The sequence below is a fragment of the Varanus komodoensis genome, unplaced genomic scaffold (genome assembly GCF_004798865.1).
Source record: "Varanus komodoensis strain SLA01 unplaced genomic scaffold, ASM479886v1 scaffold41, whole genome shotgun sequence".
Classification (NCBI taxonomy): domain Eukaryota; kingdom Metazoa; phylum Chordata; class Lepidosauria; order Squamata; family Varanidae; genus Varanus; species Varanus komodoensis.
In genome coordinates, this window is record NW_025335954.1 from 6,596,608 (window position 1) to 6,617,931 (window position 21,324).

The window sequence follows — 21,324 nt, forward strand, 5'->3', positions numbered from 1 at the left end:
TAAAGCTTGCAAATAATACTGAGTGGTATGAAGTTGACCAGATATACATGGTGGACTCTTGGGAAGAATTTTTGGGTGTCACTCCTTACTTGTTCTCAAAGCTAGCTCCTTGTATCTTACTTATCCTTACAATAATGCTATGTGGTAGGTTAGGCTGGGCAGTAGTACCTTGGGCAAAACCAACCCATGAGCTTTGAAACTTGGTTGTTGCAAAGACTAAAAGTTCTTATCATAACTCATGACTCTACTTGGCCCAGGAAGTTTTCACATGCAAACTGGCTTGTGGGTCATATGTTGTACAATGCAAAAAACTACAGGGAGATCACATGACTGAAGCAAACACAAAACAAAATGAGTGACTAGTTGAGCTGTGAATGGAGGAGCAAAAGGATGATTCCTATTTAGTTGTGGGATTCTTGAGCAGCTGTTTACAACAGGGTTCAAGTCCTTTTCAGCACAAGGGCCAAAATCCTTTTTGAAGAAGCTCTTGAGGGCTGTGTTCCAGTGGTATGTGTGATCAAATGCAAAAGAGCTAAAACATACCTCCATATTTTAGCTTAAAGCTCTTGCTTTTAATAACTAAGTCTTAGGGAAAGCATTATAATCCATTAGAATATAAAAAGCTGGGAAATCAGTGGTTTGTAGTTGGTGTGGCTATTGCCCCTTGGTTTTCAGCAATTCACTGATCATTTAGAAAAAGAAGTATCTATAATTTTAAATTCCCTCTTCATAAATTTGTAAGTGTAGGGATGTCTATGGCCTCTCAAATTCCAGTTCAAAAATCCAGTAGAATAATTTTGAGTTACTAGTATGGTTACTTCAGGTCTTTTGTCCATTGTTTGTTTGCTTCCTTTGAATTTTAGTATGTGTAGATTATACAGCTAGCACAGGTGCTTCAGAATCTCAGTTTTCATCTGTAGTTCTTCAGAACTTTACTAGCCCTCATGGCTGTACAGGTTGCCTAAGAATTTTCTGAGAACATCTCCAAAATAGGCCTTTTTGCATTCATTTTCCTTCACTTTCCATATTACTCTATGCCACTTTCTTATGCATCCCGATAACTATTCTTTCAGCATTCACCATTATTGTCTTTTAATCAGCTGTACTTGTCAAACAACAATCCTAAAAAAGAACACTTCAGAAAGGAGATACTGATAAGAGAATAAAGTGCCTATATCCAAAATACTTTTACTAAACAAAAATTTGCATATATTATACATTACAAGCGGTAGGCCTCCAAAACATGCGGATTTCTTCCCTCTCAATCTGAAGCCCCTCTTTCCTTCTTTGCTCCTAATCTGAACCTCTTGAAACAGTTTAGAGGGAGTGGGATGCTAACATTTCTGTACTGCTAGTCTGTTCTGAAATGCTAGTCATTTCTGTACTGGCTGGTTGCTAGGGCCAAATGAGAGGATCACCCACATTTCTTTGTAATAACTGAAAAGGAGAGCACTCTTGCATTGTGTAATTTATCAAGAAAGGATGCACCATTTTTCTCTGACTGGTCTTGCTTCCCATATTAGGTCATAATACACAACAGGTAACACGTTTTAGACAGTTTAGTGCTAAGGAGAGGAACATCCTTATGCTGACATACCTTCTTCCCCCACCCACTTTGAGTTGTATAATCTCAGCAAGCTGCTGATGAGGAGAAAGAAGAGCGATTTGGCCCTCTGACCTCTCCTCATTCCTGAGTGGCACAACTCTTGAAAAAAAGGGGGAGGCAGTGTCTGTAATTTTGATTGTAGGCCTTATCTTGATGCCCAGTTTCTGTGACCTTAGTGCTGAATGTTGCTGGTTCCCATACAAAATGATCAAACTCAATGCTAGCTTCTTTAAAATGTTCATTTATTTAAAACATTTGTATGCCGTCCTTCACTATTGCGTCTCAGGACAGCTTACATGATTAAAAGCAAAACCATAAAACAATCGATAGAACAGAACAATACAATAAAATTATCAAACCAGAACAAATAAATCCAATAAAAACCACATGTAACAAAAGCGACTGTAAAAATGGTAAAAATATTAATTTTTAAAATGACGATTAAATAAAAAGGTTTTAACCTGGTGCTGAAAAGAATATAGGCTTGGCGTCAGGCAAACCTCAACTGGGGAGCATATTCCATAATCTGGGCGCCACCACAGAGAAGGCCCTGTTCCGAGTAGATGTCCTTTTTACCTCCTTTAGGTCAGAGCAGGGGCTCTCCCACCGATCTTAAGGGGGTGTGATGGCATATATGGAAAGAGGCATTCCTTCAGGTATCCTGGTCCCAAGCCGTTTAGGGCTTTATAGGTCAAAACCAGCACCTTGAATTGTGCCCGGACTTCCAACTGGAAGCCAGTGGAGTTGGTAGAGGACTGGAGTTGTATGAGAATAATGTCTGGTCCTGGTCAGCGGTCTGGCTGCTCTATTTTGTACCAGCTGAAGTATCTGGGCCATTTTCAAGGGCAGCCCCACATAGAGCATGTTACAATAATCCAACCGGGAGGTTACCAGAGCATGAATCACCATTGCTAGACAGTGCTTGTCCAGGTAAGGATGCAGCTGATGGACCAGCTGAAGCTGTAGGAAAGCATTCCTTGCTACCATTGCCACCTGGGTTTCCAGTGACAGCTCCAGATCAAGGAGTACTCCCAGGTTGAGGACCCTGTCCTTTAGAGGGAGTGCAACCCCATCCAGAACAAGGTCAAAATCACCTACCTGAAACCTCGATCCGCCCACCAACAGGACTTCTGTCTTATCTGGACTGAGGCTCAGTTTATTGGCCGTCATCCAGCCCATTACCTCAGCCAGGCACTGGTTCAGTACAGCCACTGTCTCACCTGGAGTAGATGTAAACAAGAGGTAGAGCTGGGTGTCATCATCATACTGGTGACTCCGCAGCCCAAACCTCCTGATGACCTCTCCCAGTGGTTTCATGTATCAATATAATAAATATCAATGTAATGTTGTGTGAGGTCATGCAAGGAACCATAATGGATCATGTCTGATACCTACTGCACATGGTCTTTCAGAAATCTTATGAAGAGAGAGGGGAGAATGGACCTTGTAAAATATGAACTCCTATAGTGTGAAAGTTGAGAAACAACTGCTAGATTGAGCAGAACCAGTTCATATTCTTACGGGCTTGGCCTTGTATTTTTGTCAGTTGCTTAACCAAGGACTGGCTTGCTTCTGTTGCTGATAAGATGTGTGTTTCTAACACGGCTCTCCCCGAACTGTTTCCTGCTATTTTGCTAGTCAGGGACATAGAGTTTCTAGATTGTTGATAGCCTACTTCCTCCCCCCTTGCTTTAGTAGAAGGGCTGAACTAAGCTAATACAGAGTTCAAATGTGACTCAAAGATTTAAACCTAGAGATCCTGCTTTTTCTGTAAATGGCCCAAAATAGTGAGAGAGGATGATGTGACTGCTTCTTCTTGCAGTTACTTCTGCTGGCCTGTTAGCTTCCTTGCCTGGTATAACCTCCCCTGCCATCTAATTTGGAAGAGTGGGCAAGGAGAAAGAGTTGCTGATGGGGCAGAAGGTGTCATATCTCATTGATAGGTTCTGTGTCTTGTATCTCCAGTTTAAATGGGTGTCAAGAAGTAGCATGGAGGAAGGAAATGCATTCTCTACCTGATGATTTGAAGAGCAGCTGCTTCCTGTGGTTTGGCTTGGTATAATGCATCTTCATATCATCTCATTGTCTGGAGTCTTTATAGCAGGTTTGGACAAATTGTTCATTACCATGTTTCAGCCACATGGTGACTACCCCTATTTGTGAGGGACAAACAAGGCTTCTCTCTTGGTAGCAAATGGTCCCAATGGAGCAGGAGTAGGTCATAGTAGGTGGGGATTCCATTCGGAACTGCCCTGCATGGATTTGCTTGTTTTGAAGCCCTTAATACCAACTGTGCCAAGTGACTTTTTTTCAAGTTAGAGGCATCTCCACTGCAAGTGTAAAGCACAAATGCTTTAATGTCTCTCCTGTGTCTCTGACCTAGTTTCCACTGTATGCACCTGCTATGCCTAAATAACTGGCATTCAGGTGTGAAAGGCAAAGAACAGGCAGGTGGTATATGAGGTGTGGCCCTATAGCTCATCATCATTCAAGCTTGTTAACTGAGCCAACTTGCATTTCTTCTACCCTAGAGCCACTATCTCTACAGGGAAGGCTTACCATTAAAAGAAATGATTAAGTGCACAGATTGCCTAAAATAAGACTTAAAAATAAATATTGTTAAATGTTGGTGGTTAAAAAGGCAGGTTGTCTGCCAACCTGTATAAAACTGTTTGGTCATTTTAGAAAGAAAGAAGAACCCCTGACAGTGTTTTGCTAAGGTGGGTAGGTATATGCTTTGAAATGATGTAAAGATAGAAGTCAGAAGAAAAGGATGGTATTGTTTAAATGTGAGCGAAATCTTCCGGAGTGAGAAAAGACTATGTTGGAAACAAATGGAATCAGAGATAAGCAAAGGGCGTCATAGGAAATAATGGCTCCATACATAGAACAGGCTTATATATAACAATTCATGTGTCTACTCTTAAAAAGTAAGAATTGCCTATTAGCAATCAAGCACTGAACTTCACCAAAATCTATTTTTGATTTTTTTTCTTTTTTACCTTTGGGTCCTTAATAGCTAGCATATTGTAGTCAGACTGATAAACATGTTCACCGTGTGGTAACGTTGTAAGGCTCCTTCAAGGATACTACATAAGACATAGCAAGAATAAGAGTTCAGAATCTGTTTTCCGTTTGCCATTTATCTTTGGCCTCCTAGGCCTTGTTTTTCTTTATGTTTTAGTAGTGTTTTCCAACTAAGTTTGCTTTGTGAGCCATTTCTTGTGTTATAATCTATGTTGAATGTATGGCAGGCTAATTTTTTTTTAACAAGAATTAAAAACAAGGATGTTTGAGGATTGATCATAGATGCATATCAATACAGACTGCATGCGCAGAACAATATTATTATTGCTATTATTATATTTAATTGATTAATTTATTTCATTCCTGTACTGGCAAGTAGCTGAAGCATTTTGGGCAGTTCTGAGATACAGATAATAAAATATCACATAAAAATACAATATACAGAATTTAAAGCAAATTAAAAAGCTAAAAAGACAGTTGAAATAAGTGCCCCATTATGTGGAATTAAATGATATTAAATGACTGGGAATACATGGCAGTCCCAACCTAGCACAGAAAAGATGACAGCATTCACACCAGGCAGGCCTCAGTGAGGAGATGATTCTATAAAGGGATCACTATTGCGAAAGCCCTCTACCTTGGTTGCCACCTTCCAAGCCTTCCTCAGAAGAAGACCTCAGATTCTGAATGTAATGTCCAGATATATTCAGGCCGGCGGAAGGATTCCATCAGGTATTGTGGTCCAAGCCTGTGTAAAGTTGTGTAAGTTAAAATCAGCACCTTGAATCATGTTCGGAAGGTTGTTGTTAGCCACTGCAAGTGGGCCAGAATTGATGTTATGTTATGAACTTCTAGCCCCAGTTATTAGTCTGTTTGCTGCATTGTGCACAAGCTGTAGCTTCTGAACAACTATCTCTGTCTTGTTGATCTCTTTTAATAGAAAGTAACTGGCTTTTAGAACAGAATTTCTTTGTGATGTAGGATAAATTGTACGAACTGCACATAATAGTCTTGTTCTTTGCATGTAGAAATTGGTGACAGAAAGAAGCATTTTCAGAGTTATAGGATACTGAGGTGGCTGCCACGAGAGTGTCCAGGTGAATACAGTGTGTTCCACACTTGGTTTATGAAATGTATTCTCTGTCAGAAGTTTTGCTAGAAAAACTAATCACAAAGTGTGAAAATCAATAAAAATATGAAGTTCTGTTAAGATTTGATAAACAGGCCAGGTTGCTGGTCTGAACTAGGATTTCAGATTTGTGTAGAATGTTGATTTTTAAAATCCTCTTCAGGAAGCAAGGGGCTACCAAGATGGCCTTTTCAGTGGTGACACTCTGGTTGTAGAATTCCCTCCCCAGATAGGCTCACTTGGCATCTACATTGTGGTTGTTACTGCTTTAGGTGAAATCCTTGTATTCTCTCAAGCTCTTTAGTTCTTTGGTTTTTAAAAATGATGCTCATACTTCTTAGATTCAGTGCTGCTGTTGGTTTTGCATTAGTTTTATTTTGAAGCTGTTTAATTTTACATGCTGTGCTTTATATTTTAATAATTTACACTTTAAAACTGTTTTGAACTTTGGTTATTGGGTGGAATATAAATATAAATAAATATCATTTGAACAGTGTATACTCCTTGTGGAATATTGCCCTTTCACCTAACACACAGTGGAAGCAAGGCAATCTTACCTGAAAACTGAGCTACAGAAACCTTGATATCACCACTAAAAAGGCTCTGTCTTTTCTGCTTTCTTCTCTCCATGCAGAGGGGAAACATGAAGCAAGGCATTTATAGATGACTTAAATGGACTGGTATATTCATATGAGAGATTGTGGTCTATAAAACTTTCTCAGTATTAGCTACTACTGTATTTTTATTCTCATTTAATTTGTTTAAATTTTAGAACAGTTTCAGTTTAAAAACTGAAATATATAATAAAAACTGTAGAATTTAAAATTACTCAGGGATTGAAATGTGCATGCCAGGTTTTCTGCAGAATTTAATGCAAAACAGAATAAGCCTAATGGTCTCATTTTGATCCTATAAATAATCTGTGCAGTTTACTTTTACCTGCCAGGGCTGAGTTACAGCTACTTCCAACTGTTTGACTGGCAGGTATATCTGTCTTGTGTAGTAGCTTGTGCCAGGAGCATGACAGGTGTGACAGCATTATGCTGTGTTTATGTGGTGTGGAAAACACAGAGGTGTGCTATGGCTGTATTTTGCATGTGATGATAATGGGCCGAACTGCCTAGGTCTGTTCAGAATTGGGCCTGGTGCTATCTCAGCCCCCACTTCTGAGAGCTGTTTGCACAGTTCTGTCTTACTTTATGCAGGTAACTGGGGAAAGCTTCATACCACTGCAAAACAGGTTGTTGTAGCTATAAGGAAGCATTTGAATTTTGAAGGACCTATCATCCTGCAGTCTAGTGTACTGTTCTATGAAATGTGAACATATGTGAACTTTCATACAGAGCTACAGTGTTGCAGTAAAAGATTACAAGTTAGTTGCCTTTAGTTCTCACTGAAATCAATATGAAAAGCCACTTGTGACTTAAGAGCCTGTTGATAGCAGTGGGAACCAAGTGCAACTAACTTAGCTTGGATCCATTATATTATATATGAGTTTTCTATCTCCTACCCTTTCGTGCCATCAGAACTGCAATCATTTAATGCTTACAATAGATGAAGATGGTCAGCCTGCTAACCTTTTTCTGTGTGTTGTCAGTGAAAAAATTGCAAGCCTGGGAAAATGTGTATGTTCAGGGAAAAGTCAACATACAACTTTTTCAGTTTGAACAGCAGGTAGATATAAACAGCTGACTTGTCTGTGTGTAAATCCGAATCAAACAGGGTGATAGCAGTGCTGATAATGGTCTCTGTTTCCTTGCAAGCACAGCTTCAGTAGAAAAAGATTCTCCCTTTTAATTCCCCTGATCTCCCTATTGCTGTGCCTAGTGGTAGAAAATAGGATGCTGTATCTTTAAACACCTTTTCTAAGCCTTGCGGAGGCAGTTCTGCTCAAGTCTGAATGAAGGATAAGAGGGGGTGTGGAAGTGGCCATTGGCAGAGCTCTCTATGCCATCCCTTCAAACAGCTGGGGTCTGCTTCCTTCTGAGCAGCTTGTCAGAGTAATTAGCTGGTTGTAGCAATAGCACAGAGCATTCACATTTCATTGGAGGCAGGGGGTGGGGGCAGGCATGGCAGTGTAGGGGGAAAGAAAGTGGATTCTAAGAACCAAGGTCTCCTGGCAAAATTCCTCTGATAACTGTTCATGGCAATGAGGTCCTTGTTGAGAAGGGGAAATAGATGACCTGCTCAGAGTGCAGCTTCCACTGGGGTGAGTTTATTTTTAGAGTAAAGTCTCTGATGATTTTTGGAATGGTGTGGGGAAGAGAGAGAAAGTGAAATCTCTCATCAATTGCAACGGATCTATTCTTGTAATTTAATTGTGCAGCTATTTGGCTGTTACGATACGTCACTGATGAGGCTTCCTGCCTTTTTAAATATGATTTTCAGAATGATTTTTCTTCTGAATGATCCAGGAATCTCTCATTTCATGTCTTCATCACATTGCCTCCTTCTCTAGTCTTTTCAGGGTCTCCATGGCTCCCATGTCATCATTCTTTCTGTGGTATGCTGTGTATCTATCTACCTAGAGAGAAGGGAATCCCCCATAAACACAGTCAGCTCATTTGTGTCATTAAGCTCTCTGTGCTGGACTCTCACAGGATTTTGCATTCATTGGCTTTGAAGCTGGGAAGCCAAGCATCTCCCCACTACTCTCACACACAAGCACTGCACTTTTTCTTTAGGTAAGGGTTTGTATAGTTTCAAGGAAGCGATGTTTGCTGTTGTGTTTGAGCAGACACTGGGCTGGCCGGCTGGCTGGCTGCATGCTGATAAACCCAGTTAGATTAAACTGAAGCCTTTTGAATTCCCTCTCTGTTTGTCTTGATGGTCAAATTGTTTTTTGTTTGTTTTTAATGCTGGGCTAGGCTTTCCAGGAGGGAGTCCCCTGACTCTTACCCAGGTCTGCTTCTCTCCATCTTCAACCCTTCAAATTACCAGTTAAATCCTCAAACTCTCTTTGGCTTAAACAATATAATGCACAGTATTATTACAATTGTAATTTTAAATTAAAGGGATAGATCCTTGTTAAAATCTAAAAATCTAAAGCAGATGCTTTTTAAAATCTAAGCTAGGCTACTTCATGGTTTAGGGTGGGGAAGGAGACAAAATTAAGAACTGCCTATGGTAGGTGATTTTGTCATGGATGTTTTCCTGGCTCTGCTGAATGATAATTGCTTCAGCAAGTGGGTGTTTTGTTCAGTTTTGTCCTTGTGCTTATGAAACCAATATTCAGCAAGGGAAGGAGTGGTGGTGAGGTTGCTGAATAGCTATCGCCTCTCCTTCCCTCCTATTCTTTTCAAACTCCATTCCAGATAATCTCTTCTAGTTCAGGTGAGAGGTTTATTTCTGTTTGTTAGCTTTCAAATGCAAGATATTTGATTCTGCTTTATTTGCTTATGTCCAGGACATGCAAACTAAGCTGCAATACTTTGAGATACTTGCAGTACCTTTATTTGTCTTTTAAAATGGCTAACATCTTTTAAAACAAAAAGGGGGACAGAGTTGAGGATCTGGGCAGATGCCTTCTATTTGCCCAGTAGTGGACACAGATACTCTGAGATGAGAACCGTTCTTTGCTATTCGGTGAGGGTTCAGTTCTGTTATTTTCCTTTCCCCTCCTCCCCAGTACTTCTGGCTTTCTATTCATTTGGTATCCTACCTGTTCAGTGAACAACAGAAATCAATGAAAAAGTTGGATCAGATATGTTTGCGAGCTTTCAGCTTGCTTGTTTTATGAAAGAGATGCAGCTTGAGCTCTCTCATTCACATTTTGTTCTGTGTAGCACAGATGCTTTATCAGACTTTTGAGAAGGAAAGAGTTAAGAGCTATTTTTATGATTTGGCATATTTTCTTTCCATTCTGGAAACAAGCAGCTGGTGCTGTATTCTCATGTGGTTGATAGCCCCTAGAATTACCCCTCCCACCAGTGTTAGCTGAAGGAATCAGGGCACTGGACAACAAGAACTATGCCAGGGCAGCAGTGTCTTTACAGGAAAGGGTTAAAAGGAATTCCAATGCAGTGTCGCACATCTTGACATTAGAGGAGGTGGGTAATTTTCATGCTAGATTTTCAGGAAATCCCCATGGTGGACAGCCCCCTTAGTTGTTGCCAGGAGACCATTCTGACGTCACTGATAGCGGTTCCCGTCTGCATGTGGGTGCACCGAACAGCCTTCTGATATGAAACTGGTAAATACTTGCTTGAAAAATCCCAAACCCTCTTCATTTCTCCTTAATTGCCTTGTTTGTAGCTGTGAAATTTGTGAAATTAATGCTTAAAGATATTTCTTGAACCTTGTTGTGTGGATTTTATTGTTGATGCCTGTCTGTGCTGAATAGCTAGATTGAAAAGGATTCTCTCAAGGATTTTACGTCATCGAAGGGGAAAGCCCTTGCTTTTTTTTTGGTGCATCACCCAAATAGGAGGAGCATGGAAATGGGGAAGGGGGATGAAGGAAAAAGCAATCAGCCCTCTTATGATTCTTTGTAATCCTTGAAAATAGGAGAAAGTATAGAAAAGAAACAACAATTTCTCCCCTATATAACCTCTAAAGGGATGGGGTCAGGGGAAGAGAAACAAGATGCAATGTAGCAGGGTGAGGGGAAAAACTACTTTAAGTCTCTATTGTGTCCAGAGAGCAAACCCTTCTGTAAGCAAAATCCTTTCCCCCCTTTTTTCCTTCTTGCATATCAGAGCCTTGATAGCAACCAAATCATTTTTAAATAATTAAAACAAGATGTGTTTCTGTGTGGTACTACATTCCCTCCCTCTCCAGGGAGCTAGCCATTCTGGTCCAGGAAGAAAAGATGGGAGCTTTGCCAACTGATATGTATCAATTACCTTCCAGTCCTTAAGATTTACCTTGTCAGACATCACATCTGAATGGTGATTGCATTGTCATTTTCATACTGAGAGAGGAGAACTACCATGCCTCCTTTACCAAAGGTCTGTGTCACCTGGTACTCTTTCCTCACAGAAAACCATGGAGTGCCTCTTTCTAACAAGTGGTGATTAGAGTTGTTGCTGGATGAAGTTTTTTTAGCTGTTCCAGGAAGTTATCTAAAATTAATCTCAGGTATAGCCCCTTATAGCATTTGGTACTGCAAAGCCATGATGCATACTATGCTGTCATGGTAGCTGTATGGGCATTAACTTAGCTAGCTTTCTGGATTGACTGCATGTTTTTAGAATGAAACTGTGACCCTTCAAAGATGATATCGACAAAAATTCTTAGTCACTGTCTAATGCTAATTGTTGATGAAATATTATTTGAACTCACCATCATGATGATGAACTGTTGAGATCACTCCATCTGTTCTGACCTCCCCCACTCCCCCCTCTCTCACACACACAGAAAGAAAGAGTGGACTGCCCAGGCTTGCTCTGATAACTACAATGAATATTAATACCCATTTACTACTCCTATCATTTTCCACTGTCAGCTGAAGCCCTTCTCCCTGTACCTCCTGCCCAGACTATAGTCTCTGCACAAAAGTACTTCCTCTGGACTGCAACTCCCATAAGCCTCACCCACAATGACTGATGTTCAGGTATGTTCAGAAATTTGCTTTATGGGATTATGGGAGTGACATTACAAAACATCTGGAAGGTACCAGATTGTCTGTCCCTGCTCTAGCATCTGTTACTCCAGACCATAACATGGACTTAATGTTCAGTTGGTTTAGCAAACAGCAGAACTCATCTTGTTGGTTTCTCTTTCAAATATTGTGTTACTCTCTAGAAACTGTCTTGCTGTTCAGTCATCTTCTTCACTGAATGTTAGGTAGAGCCTTGTAATAGATTCTGTACCAACAGTCTCTCTCGTGCTGTAGTGGGCCAGAAGCATCCTTCTTAGGACAGTAAAAGTATGCTTACATGTGGAGGCAGATATCAAGACTCTGGAAAAGCAGAGCTTTGGCAAGCTGGCTGCATCTAGTTTGGTGGATCATAGGCCTGCAGCACCTATCTCAAATGAAATCACTTAAAATTACACAGCTGGTTAAATTGGTTGGTAGTGAGCTTAAGAATCTAGTCAACAGGTCATCTAGTGGAATCTTCGTTTCCAGCTTTGGCTAGCAGATTATCCCAGAAGTTCCATAAGCAGAACACAAGGGCATAAGCCCTCTCCACTAGTTTGTCCCGAGTGTCAGTTATTCAGAAGCATACTAAAAAGCCAACTCTTATCTCCCACTCCCACAAAAAAGGAAAGAAAAAGAGAAAAAAGTTGATGTGAGCAATATAAGAATTTATTGGCAAATCATTGGTACTTGACAAAATGTGGCACACAATCCTTGAAATGTATCCTTAATTCAGCTTTTCTGTGAATGGACTGACTCATTTTTGTAAGAGTCCAATTTTAGAGCAAGTTGATTCAGGGTTTACTTTATAGCTTTCTGGATTAATACCAATAATTTTGTTTCACTAATATTTAATAAAGGGAAATGTTTCTTGCTTATGCTTATTCATTGAAGAAACTGGTCTGTACTCTAGTTACTTGGTTTGGAAATTCTTTAAGAGTAAAATGGTTTTCAAGCTCCTAGTTTTTAAATGTTAGTTTTTAAAAAATTAAATTTTACAAAAATACAACTAAAAGAAAAAACATTCAATTAAAATCATACTATAATGTAATGAAACCATGCAACCCATCACTGGGACCAGTGGATACATGCTAAATTATTTGGTATTTCAAGAAGCTCTGTCCCTCTTCTAAAATTGCAATGAATCTTGTGGAGATTCAAATCCTTTCTCTTTTGTGAGCACATACTCAATAAATGGTCTCCAAATATCATCAAATTTATTCTTATTTATATAGCATTTTCATTTTAATATCATAAGCTAATTCATCATTAATAGTTATATTCCAAACTTCTATACCAATCACTCAATTGATAATCATGTTTTACTTTCCAATTTTTTGCTATAATTAAATTTGTTGCTGTTAATAAATTCAATATTAATTCTTTGATTTTCCATCTGCATTGTTTTCTATCAAATATTGACAATAGTGCGATTCCAGGACTTACCTCAATATTTAAACTCAGCATTTTAGTACTTTCTTTAAAAACCTCTTTTCAAAATGTTTGAACCCTAAGGCTATGCTAACTATTTTATAACCAGTGTGAAGACTGATCTCATCCCTGATCTGTTCCTGGAGTAGAGTAAAACATAGAAACAAAGCAAGTCAGTAGGGGCCTCCCAGGCCATCTAGTCTGACCCCCGGCTCCAGCCGACTCCGCTCATAACATGCCTACCACGTGCAAGTAGAGTAGTTTACTTCCACTTTTTATTACCTAGTAAACAGTTGGGACATAGTCTGCACTTAGCTTGAGGGCATGTCACAAAATCCTAATTTTGTTGAAACATGTAGGGTATAAGATTTAGTATGTTAGATCCTGCATGTCTGCCATATCCCACACATATAGTCCCCTCCAGATGGAGTACTTGATAGTGCATGGCACATTCACTCAGTACCCATGTATGATGCTGATCTTCCTTAGTCCTAAGACTAAAATGGGTGAACAACAGAGGTGGCTCCATCCAAATACAGCCCAATGCATGATTGAAGTTGTTTGCTCCTGGGTACCATCCCTGAATGCCCAGACAACTGATGAAAATGTATATCCTCTTGACAGTGTAGGAATCAACATGCTATTAGGTCATTGACTACTCATCACTAGACAATATATTGTTTAATTTGTCAAAGATTTGGACCATGATGGAATCAGTATAGAACATAATTCAGTGAAACTGCTTAGAAACAAAGTGACCTAGCTGCTGTTACACCACTAGCACTTATTATGCTATAGTATATTATACTATACTTAAGTCTCAGTTTTCCCCTCTTTGATGCAAACCTTGATGTGGTGTGGGAGAAGCTGAGAGCAATGCTGCCAGAAGGCCAGACTGTCTCATTAGAATGGCCTCCTAGAGGATCACCCAAAGTGGAATGGTGAAAGCAGAAAGACCAGAGTAAGATGCAGCTCCCATCTTCAGTAGTAATGATTACATCAGTAGAAGATAATGTATATCTGTATTGGCAAAGAGGTGGAGCCATTCCTGAAGGGCAGCTACCAGGCAGCAGTGGTAGTTGAAGGCAACACTGGCAAAGGATCTTTCACAGGCAACGGCAGTGATGCTCAAGCTAACTCTGGTTAGTACTATGCAGAAGAAGGCAACGGTAAGCCACTTCTAGACTTTCTTACTTGTAAACCCTGTGATGTAACAATCCAAAAGGAAATGAGATAGTGCCAGAAGACACCCAGTCAGCTACTGAAGAACAGAGAGCAAATATGAGTAGCACTGCCGCTAACAGTGCAACGTGATCACAACTGAAAGGAAGTCTAGTGGCAGAGATACACAAAAAAGAAAAGCCTGACGCTGCACAGCACATACAGTTGGAGCATGAAACGTGAGAATTATGAATCAAGACAAACTGGAAACCATAAAGCAGGAAATGGAATAGTTAAACATAGTGCTTGGTGTGAGTGAACTAAAGTGGACTGGAATAGGGCATTTTCAGTTCAACAAACACAAAGTGCTTACTCTGGAAAAGACAAATGTCTCTAATACTGAGATGTAGTACAGACAGTAAGGGGCTATAATGCATGGTCTGACCAAATCATAGCAGTCAGAATTAATGGAACACCTAACCATCAGTCAAGTCTATGCCCCAACAAGGAATACTGAAGAAAAAGAAATCCAGGTGTTCGAGAGGAAATTTACAGCACACTATGACAAGATATGCTGATGATCATTATAGGTGACTGGAATGCAAATGTAGGGAATTCTGTAAAGCCAACAACCTGTCAATTGCAAATGCGTACTTCAGGCAACTGATCAGATGACTGAAAAAATGGATATCACCAGATGGCCAATATAGAAATCAAATATACTGCATAATTGGTTGTGAAGGATGGAGGGTTAGTATTTTCATTGCCAAAATAAGACTGGGAGCAGATTTCAGTAGTGACCATGTTCTCTTAATAGCAAAGCTGGGAAAGATCACTAAAAAAAGGCATAGTGCAAAAATGCTACTTAACACTCCTGAGTAAAGTTTTTGCCTTACTTAGTTTACACAGTTTAATAGACTGTGAACCAGAAGAACTGTGGACTGAAATCAGAGACATAATTATGGGAGAATGCCAAAAGATCATCTGTTTAGTTGGTTAGTTTTCTTTCTAGCTGAAGCAGTCTGGGCAGTTTATAACAGTTTCTCTCCCCGCTTGAGTAATACAGTAGGCTCTTCCAGTTGCAAGTACCACAGTTCAATACTTGGCATGTTGTTTTCTGAAAGAAATAGAAGGAAAGGAAAGAAGTAAGGAAGGGTTTGGCTCATCAGAGTTGTTAAAAAGATGGCTACTCAGTCCAAAAAATATTTTTTTAGCATATTAAAGACTAATGAATTTATAGTGGTGCAATTATATAATTGATAAACCTCTAGTTAAGGGCATTTGAGAGAATTATAACTGCAGTTTCTAGGTGAATAACTTAGTATGGGATTGTATGGTTAGTTCCTTAGAGGTTACTTTGTTACAAGCCAGCCTTGTAACAGCTAAATCAAGGTTATTTGTGGACATTGCTAGAGTTGTTTCTTTGCTCCTGAGCCAGAGATGCTTTCCCAAATGATTCAGTTGATGCACCTTTTAATGGATTGACTTGGCAAGTCTGTGCACAAGATCTCTGCAGCTCAACAGTTTGTTGCAAAAGGTTATTTCTGCAAATCCTTTTCTGCACTATTCTACCCTAGTCTTTTTGTTTCTCCATTGCTGGGGGGGTGGGGGTCCTTTGCCTTCTTTTCATTACTCATTTGTCAGTCCTTGACTACCCCTCAATCTAAGTTGGTTGTTATAACAAGACAGTGTTAAAGGACTCGATGGAGGGGTTGGATGGGCTGGTTATAACTTGATTCTCACAATAGCATTATCACCCCAGTGCAGGCCATTGGTAAATGGCATTATTGCAAGAAAACTCTTCCTGTTTATTGCAGTCAAGTGTCAATTTGTGCCCATAGAGGAGCTTCTGCTAGTGACCTTCTGCTAGTTTCAGCCTTTGTGCCATCAGTTGTCTTTGGTCAGTGGGGGAAATTGCAGGGAGATGCACTGAGAAAACTATCTTGCATTTTGTTAGAAATGAGAAGGATGGCCTCTTTGGGCAATCATTCTTAACAGACTGCTAGCTCTAGTTCAGAAGATTCAGCATTGGAATATGAAAAAAAAATTAAAGGGGAACAGGGGAGACTGGGACATGCTGAAATACTGCGATGAAGGAGGCAGATGTACTTACTTATCGCAAGGCCAGATGATTAGGTAGGAAAGGAAGTTCCTGGAAATAACCAAGCTGTAAAGTTAGTGGGAGGGAACTCTAGGAATGAGGGGTTCTTAGATGGAGACCAGGTGGCCTCAGCTCTTGACCACCTGACAAGTCATCAACAGAGGCAGATGGCCCAATTAAATTATCAGTGTGCAGAGAGGAGGTCTAGTTACTTTCAGAGAGCTCTTTGTGAAGGGATAGGACCCAGGCATGTTCAAGGGGAACCCCAGGAGGGTTCTTGGAGGTAAACATTAGATTGGATTCATAAAACCGCTCTGTGTATGCTCAGAGATTCTTTCTGGGTGATTTGTACTTGGAAAAGACCTTTTTGCAAGGAAAAATGGTCTGTGGCTATGACTGCTTGGAGGAGGATCATCTGCTTGCAACACATCTTTTGAGTCAGGCAATATATTCTGTAAAAATACCTGGCTCAGGTGTGTTTATTGCTCTGAGCCAACTAGGAGACTATCCATGCAGGTTGTTTGCGCTGTTCCCCCTTTGCATTTGTCATGTCCCTGCCTTCAGCTGTATAGGAGCGGGTGTGGTGTTTTGCTAGGTTTTCTACATTGACTAGCAGAGACCACATGTTTCAGTGCTTTGTTTTTTATGTTTAATGTATGCTAGACCACTTTTGACAAGAGAAGTTTCCTGCTTTGTTTGAAATGTTGTTGCACGACAAACACATGAGACAGGTTTGGGTTTAAAAAAAGAAACTTGGGAACATAGAGGATAATTAAAAAAAACTTGTCGTTGCTCATAGTGATAGAACCTGTTGCCATGGAGGCATGGTTCAGATTGGCTGACCTGGAGGCCAATGAGCAAATAGAAAACAAGAACGGCGTCATTTAACCTTGCAGGATATACTAATTCAGTGAGATGTGACGTTAATACAAAAACCCTGTGCAGAGTTGTAGAACTGAAATACTTGAGCATCAAAAGGTTGCTGTGGCTTGTGGTTTTTTTTCCTGTCCTTGCTGAGAATTTTGTTTTGGAAAGAAGTGAAAAAACTTCTTTTTTGACTGAATGGCCATAGTGAAGGCCTAGACAAATGGCTTTCAGGATCAACTTTCTGTTTTCTAATCTTCTGTGATTTCGCTGACCTATGGAAGTGTGTGCTCACACTCTCCCAAAAGCAACTTGAAACATTTTGCCTTGTATTTTCTTTGTTCTTATTTCCCTGTTTTATTGGTATAAGAAGAGGAATTCGATTTTATTTTTATGATTTTCTCTTAGTCTGGATGATCAAGCAGCTATTCTTTCAGATGTGTGGGCTCCTTTCTGAATTTTTGTGACAACAGATGCTTGATTCTGGAAGATATGTTTTCTTGTGGTATATCTATCATTTGAGCTTGCATTTATGTGATATTGTGGGGCTCAGTCAGTTATTATGGTAAATGCACAGTCACACTCCCTTCTTCATAATATCTAACAGAACTTATGTAACATAATGTCACAATGTTCTGTTTCCTTTTACAAAGGTTCTACCTCTGGCTGTCAGTGGGTTAGAGGAAACTCAGACTACAGCATAAATTATATTACATGTTAATAGACTCATCACAGCAATATTTAGGGGCAGACACATTTTGGCATAATATTTAGTTCGATGTAACTGTTTATGAACCAATGAGAAATATAGTGGTATGATGCAATAATGTATTGTGTCCATATGGTCCTAAACTGGAAGGTGTGGAAGACATGAAGCTTCAGTATTTGGTGAATGAAGACAAAAGTTAGCCAGGCATCCTTAGCGTGTATCTTATTTTCTGCATTTCCTTTTTTGCAGTTTAGTGACTTGTGATGTAGGAAGTATCTTCTTGACAGATCTTCTGGAGCAATCTCTGTGACACTTATTTCTTCTTTTACTATAAGGTGTTCTCATCTGAAATATGCTGCATCACTTGTTCTTTTCCAAGTGCTAGTGTCATATATTATAATAAATGCCTACTCTTTTGAGGATCAAAGCCCTGCACCTGGATGATGATGATGATGATGATATATTTGCTTTATAGATATGGAAAAATGGATGTCTGGCTTCCCTAAAAATAGGTCTGATCCTGGAATTAAATAAAAGAAGATGGTATTGCCTCATGGGTGATGCTCAGCTTAGAGCCATTCATTAAATTGGAATTTTAACCTTCTAATAGAAAGTTCTACGTTCTCCTTGTTCATGACACATACAGAACTAACCATTGACTTTTCATGACTTCAGAAAGAGTTGAAGATATGGAACTCATGCATTTGACATTCCAAGGACACCTACACATATATTTCCTCAGTGTGACCTGAAGAAATCAGGAATTTAATAGGACTCCATTTCATTATTTCCAAATAATGATGCTGATGAGGTTGAACTTTATGTGCATTTGCTTCTGGTCGCAAAGAAAGTCTATTTCAGTTTCATAGTAATCAATTTATTTTTGCAGTTTTCATCTGTCAGCCTTATGAAGACTTCATCTCCCTCAAGAATCAGGAACTTGATATTGGCAGGATGATAAAGTTCGTATTGGTTTGGTGTTTGAAGATTGTTTGATTAGGAGTACGAGGAATACTGGCAATAAATTTCCTGTATTGAGTTCCAAAGAAAGAGATCAATTTCCTTGTTTAATCACTTTATTTGGGGACAGGCAAGGGGAAAGAGCAATGCCTACTTACCTTAATTTTACTGAATGATCAAGTAATGGGTTGAGAATAAAGAGGTCAAACCCCAGAAGCTTGATTCCATGACTCTTCCCAGTTTTAGCCAAAATAAGTACCCTGCTCTTCTAAAAGAAGTAGTTAAGGAGGCCATCACACAAGATTAAGGGAGTCAGGCTCCTTCTGATTCCAGCACCAATTCCAGTGGGTCAAATGGGAGAAAAATGTTATTTTTTGTACATGGCTGGAACTGCCTTGACAGACTTCTTTCAACTTGCTTGGCTTTTCAGATATAACCAAAGAATTGAATCTTTCCTCTACTGCCTCTAATGTGTGTATTTTTCCCTCTTTTCTTGACCCAGATTTTAGCTTGAGACTTCCCTGAAGCTTCATCTCTGTAATTCACTTTATTTGCTTGGTGAAACTGATTTGGCATAGCCTGTCCATCCAGGCTGCCCACCTCATTCTGTGTGAGCCCTGTGAGCAGCCACTTTCTGTGCAACTCCTGCTTGACACACTGGATCATGTCAGCTGCCTCACACCCTCCCACGCTTGTCCCGAGAGAGCTAGGCTGATTCATTCACACAAAAAGGAAAACCTTCTGAGAAGAAAGCTCCCCCCCACCCCTCATCAGTGGAATATACAATGCTGCTGCTTTTAATTTGAATGGTAGGAGATATAATTCAGAAGGTGTTCACTGTATGTTTCATACTAGAAAAAAAACCTATTGTCATTTTGTGAATGAGTAAAGTATATAGTTTAGCTCCTTCAGTACTCTTCCTCTACAAGTGGGGAGGAATTACAAGTCTTTTGCATCATAAAACTGGGTACAAGTACCAACCCTTGCACCTTCACTTCTAAATGCCCGGGGGGCAGGGGGAGAGACTAACTGTCTTGTCTGTCTGTCTGTCTGTCTGTGCTGAGGATGACAAATGCTAGTTGAATTGTGCTATAAAAATGCTGTTTGCTTTCAGCACTGGTGCTTCACTGTGAATTTTGTAATTGTGCAATTCTGTTAAGCCTGAGCATGTATTATGAACACCTGTTTATCTTAAAAACTCTCATCATATTTCATAGCACCAAAGTGAATAAATATAGAAACTTCCCTGAAATATAATTTGAAAAGCACCATAAGTTAGCAAAGAAACAAACCAAAAGGACTCTGTTTTTCTCTGCCATGGCTTGAGGAAGGAGGTAATTGTTTGAAGTAAATATGTCCCAATTTCTCACTTGCTTAGGTTAGCCCATCAGCAGGTCACTTGCAGCTTATGCATTATATTATGACCCTTTATGGTTATACCAAAAGGTAACTTGAAAGGTAACTTGATTTCTAAGGAATGTCACCTTTAAACAAATTAGAGTGGAAACCAGCAACTTGAGACCACAGGGCTAAATTCAGCCCCTTAAGGTAATACTAAGAAGTATTACTTCTCCAACTAATGATATAGAGTTGAAATAGAAATTATCTTCTCCTTCCTTCTATAACTACAGAATTGCTCCTGCTTAAAGGCATGTTCAGTTGTTCATGCTTAAAGTCATAGCATAAGGAGCATTCCTCCAGACACTGCCTGTGTGCAGAATGTAGGTGGGTGGGAAGGTGGCACGTTTGAATCTTCATGTATGCCAGATATGCCCTGCATGTGGAAATCTAGTACAACATGGATAAGTAAAGTTACTTCAGTCAGAAACTTCACGTCTCTCTATTGTGTTAAAATTCTGCACGCAGGGCATGGAAATCTGTGTCTGAATTCCATGTAGTGGGTTTATCACTCTAAATTGTGATCCATCTTCTTACTCTTAAGAGCACAGTCCTATTGATTGAAACACCCGACTGGTGATTGAAAACCCCTGATCAGAGGCTCCTGATCATCTAGTACAGAACAGATGGGGCAGCAGAGGTCATTCTCATTGCCCTGTCCTCCCACTACACACTTTTCACCAGATGGATTTTTTTGCCCAGATAGGTGCACTGTTTTGGAATGGGTGAATAGGAGGTTGAAAGATGCTCAGAATAGCCCATGTGCTAGCCTCTCTGGCCTCTTTGCATGACTAACCACCAAAATCCCATCTCCAAGATTGCTTTCTTAACCTTGCAGGGCAACTGGCATGGTTCTTTCCATGTTACCTGTGAATGGGCTGGGGAAAGGGATTGGCTGAATTCCCTTCCTGATCCTGGAGCTCACTCCCAACTTCAGAGTGGGGAATCCCCAATATCCTGTGTCCTTTCAGACAGTGCTTTGAATGCTATTGATTATATCTTGTGTTTAAAATACTTTATTGTGATTTTCACAAAAATAAACTTTACATCTGTATAAAGGGTTTCTTTGGAAAAGTGTGTGAGGTGACAGGAAAGCTGTAGGAGGGAGCAGAACTCCCCCACCCACCATTCCTCTGGCTTATGTCTTCTGTTAGATTAGCTTTGTCTTGCAAATATGGAGTGGTGGTGCTTATGTGTGAGGTAGGGAGAGGAGTCCAGGGGAGGGGTCTAGCTATCAAAACCAGCCAAAGCTCCCTTCTTTCATATTATGTAATTCACCCACTGTTCTTTTCCAGATACATTATCATCTGTCTCTGGACATTAAGCTTTTCTCTTATTTAATCTCATGTAGTTTTCA

General features: G+C 39.9%; 1 protein-coding gene across 9 annotated transcripts in view; it reads left to right on the forward strand.

The window, feature by feature from the left end:
* R3HDM2 (R3H domain containing 2) overlaps positions 1-21,324 on the forward strand; it is a 168,177-nt gene that overhangs the window by 62,039 nt on the left and 84,814 nt on the right. Inside the window, exon 1 of one of the 9 annotated variants that reach the window (XM_044443188.1) lies at positions 7,752-7,971. The exons of 4 other annotated variants lie outside the window; for them this stretch is intronic. The gene's annotated coding sequence lies outside the window, so the exon portion shown is untranslated. Of the gene's footprint in view, positions 1-7,751; positions 7,972-9,834; positions 9,955-11,215; positions 11,317-21,324 lie in introns of those variants that run through there. 4 more of the 9 variants (XM_044443186.1, XM_044443187.1, XM_044443185.1 and 1 more) reach the window with 4 other exon arrangements.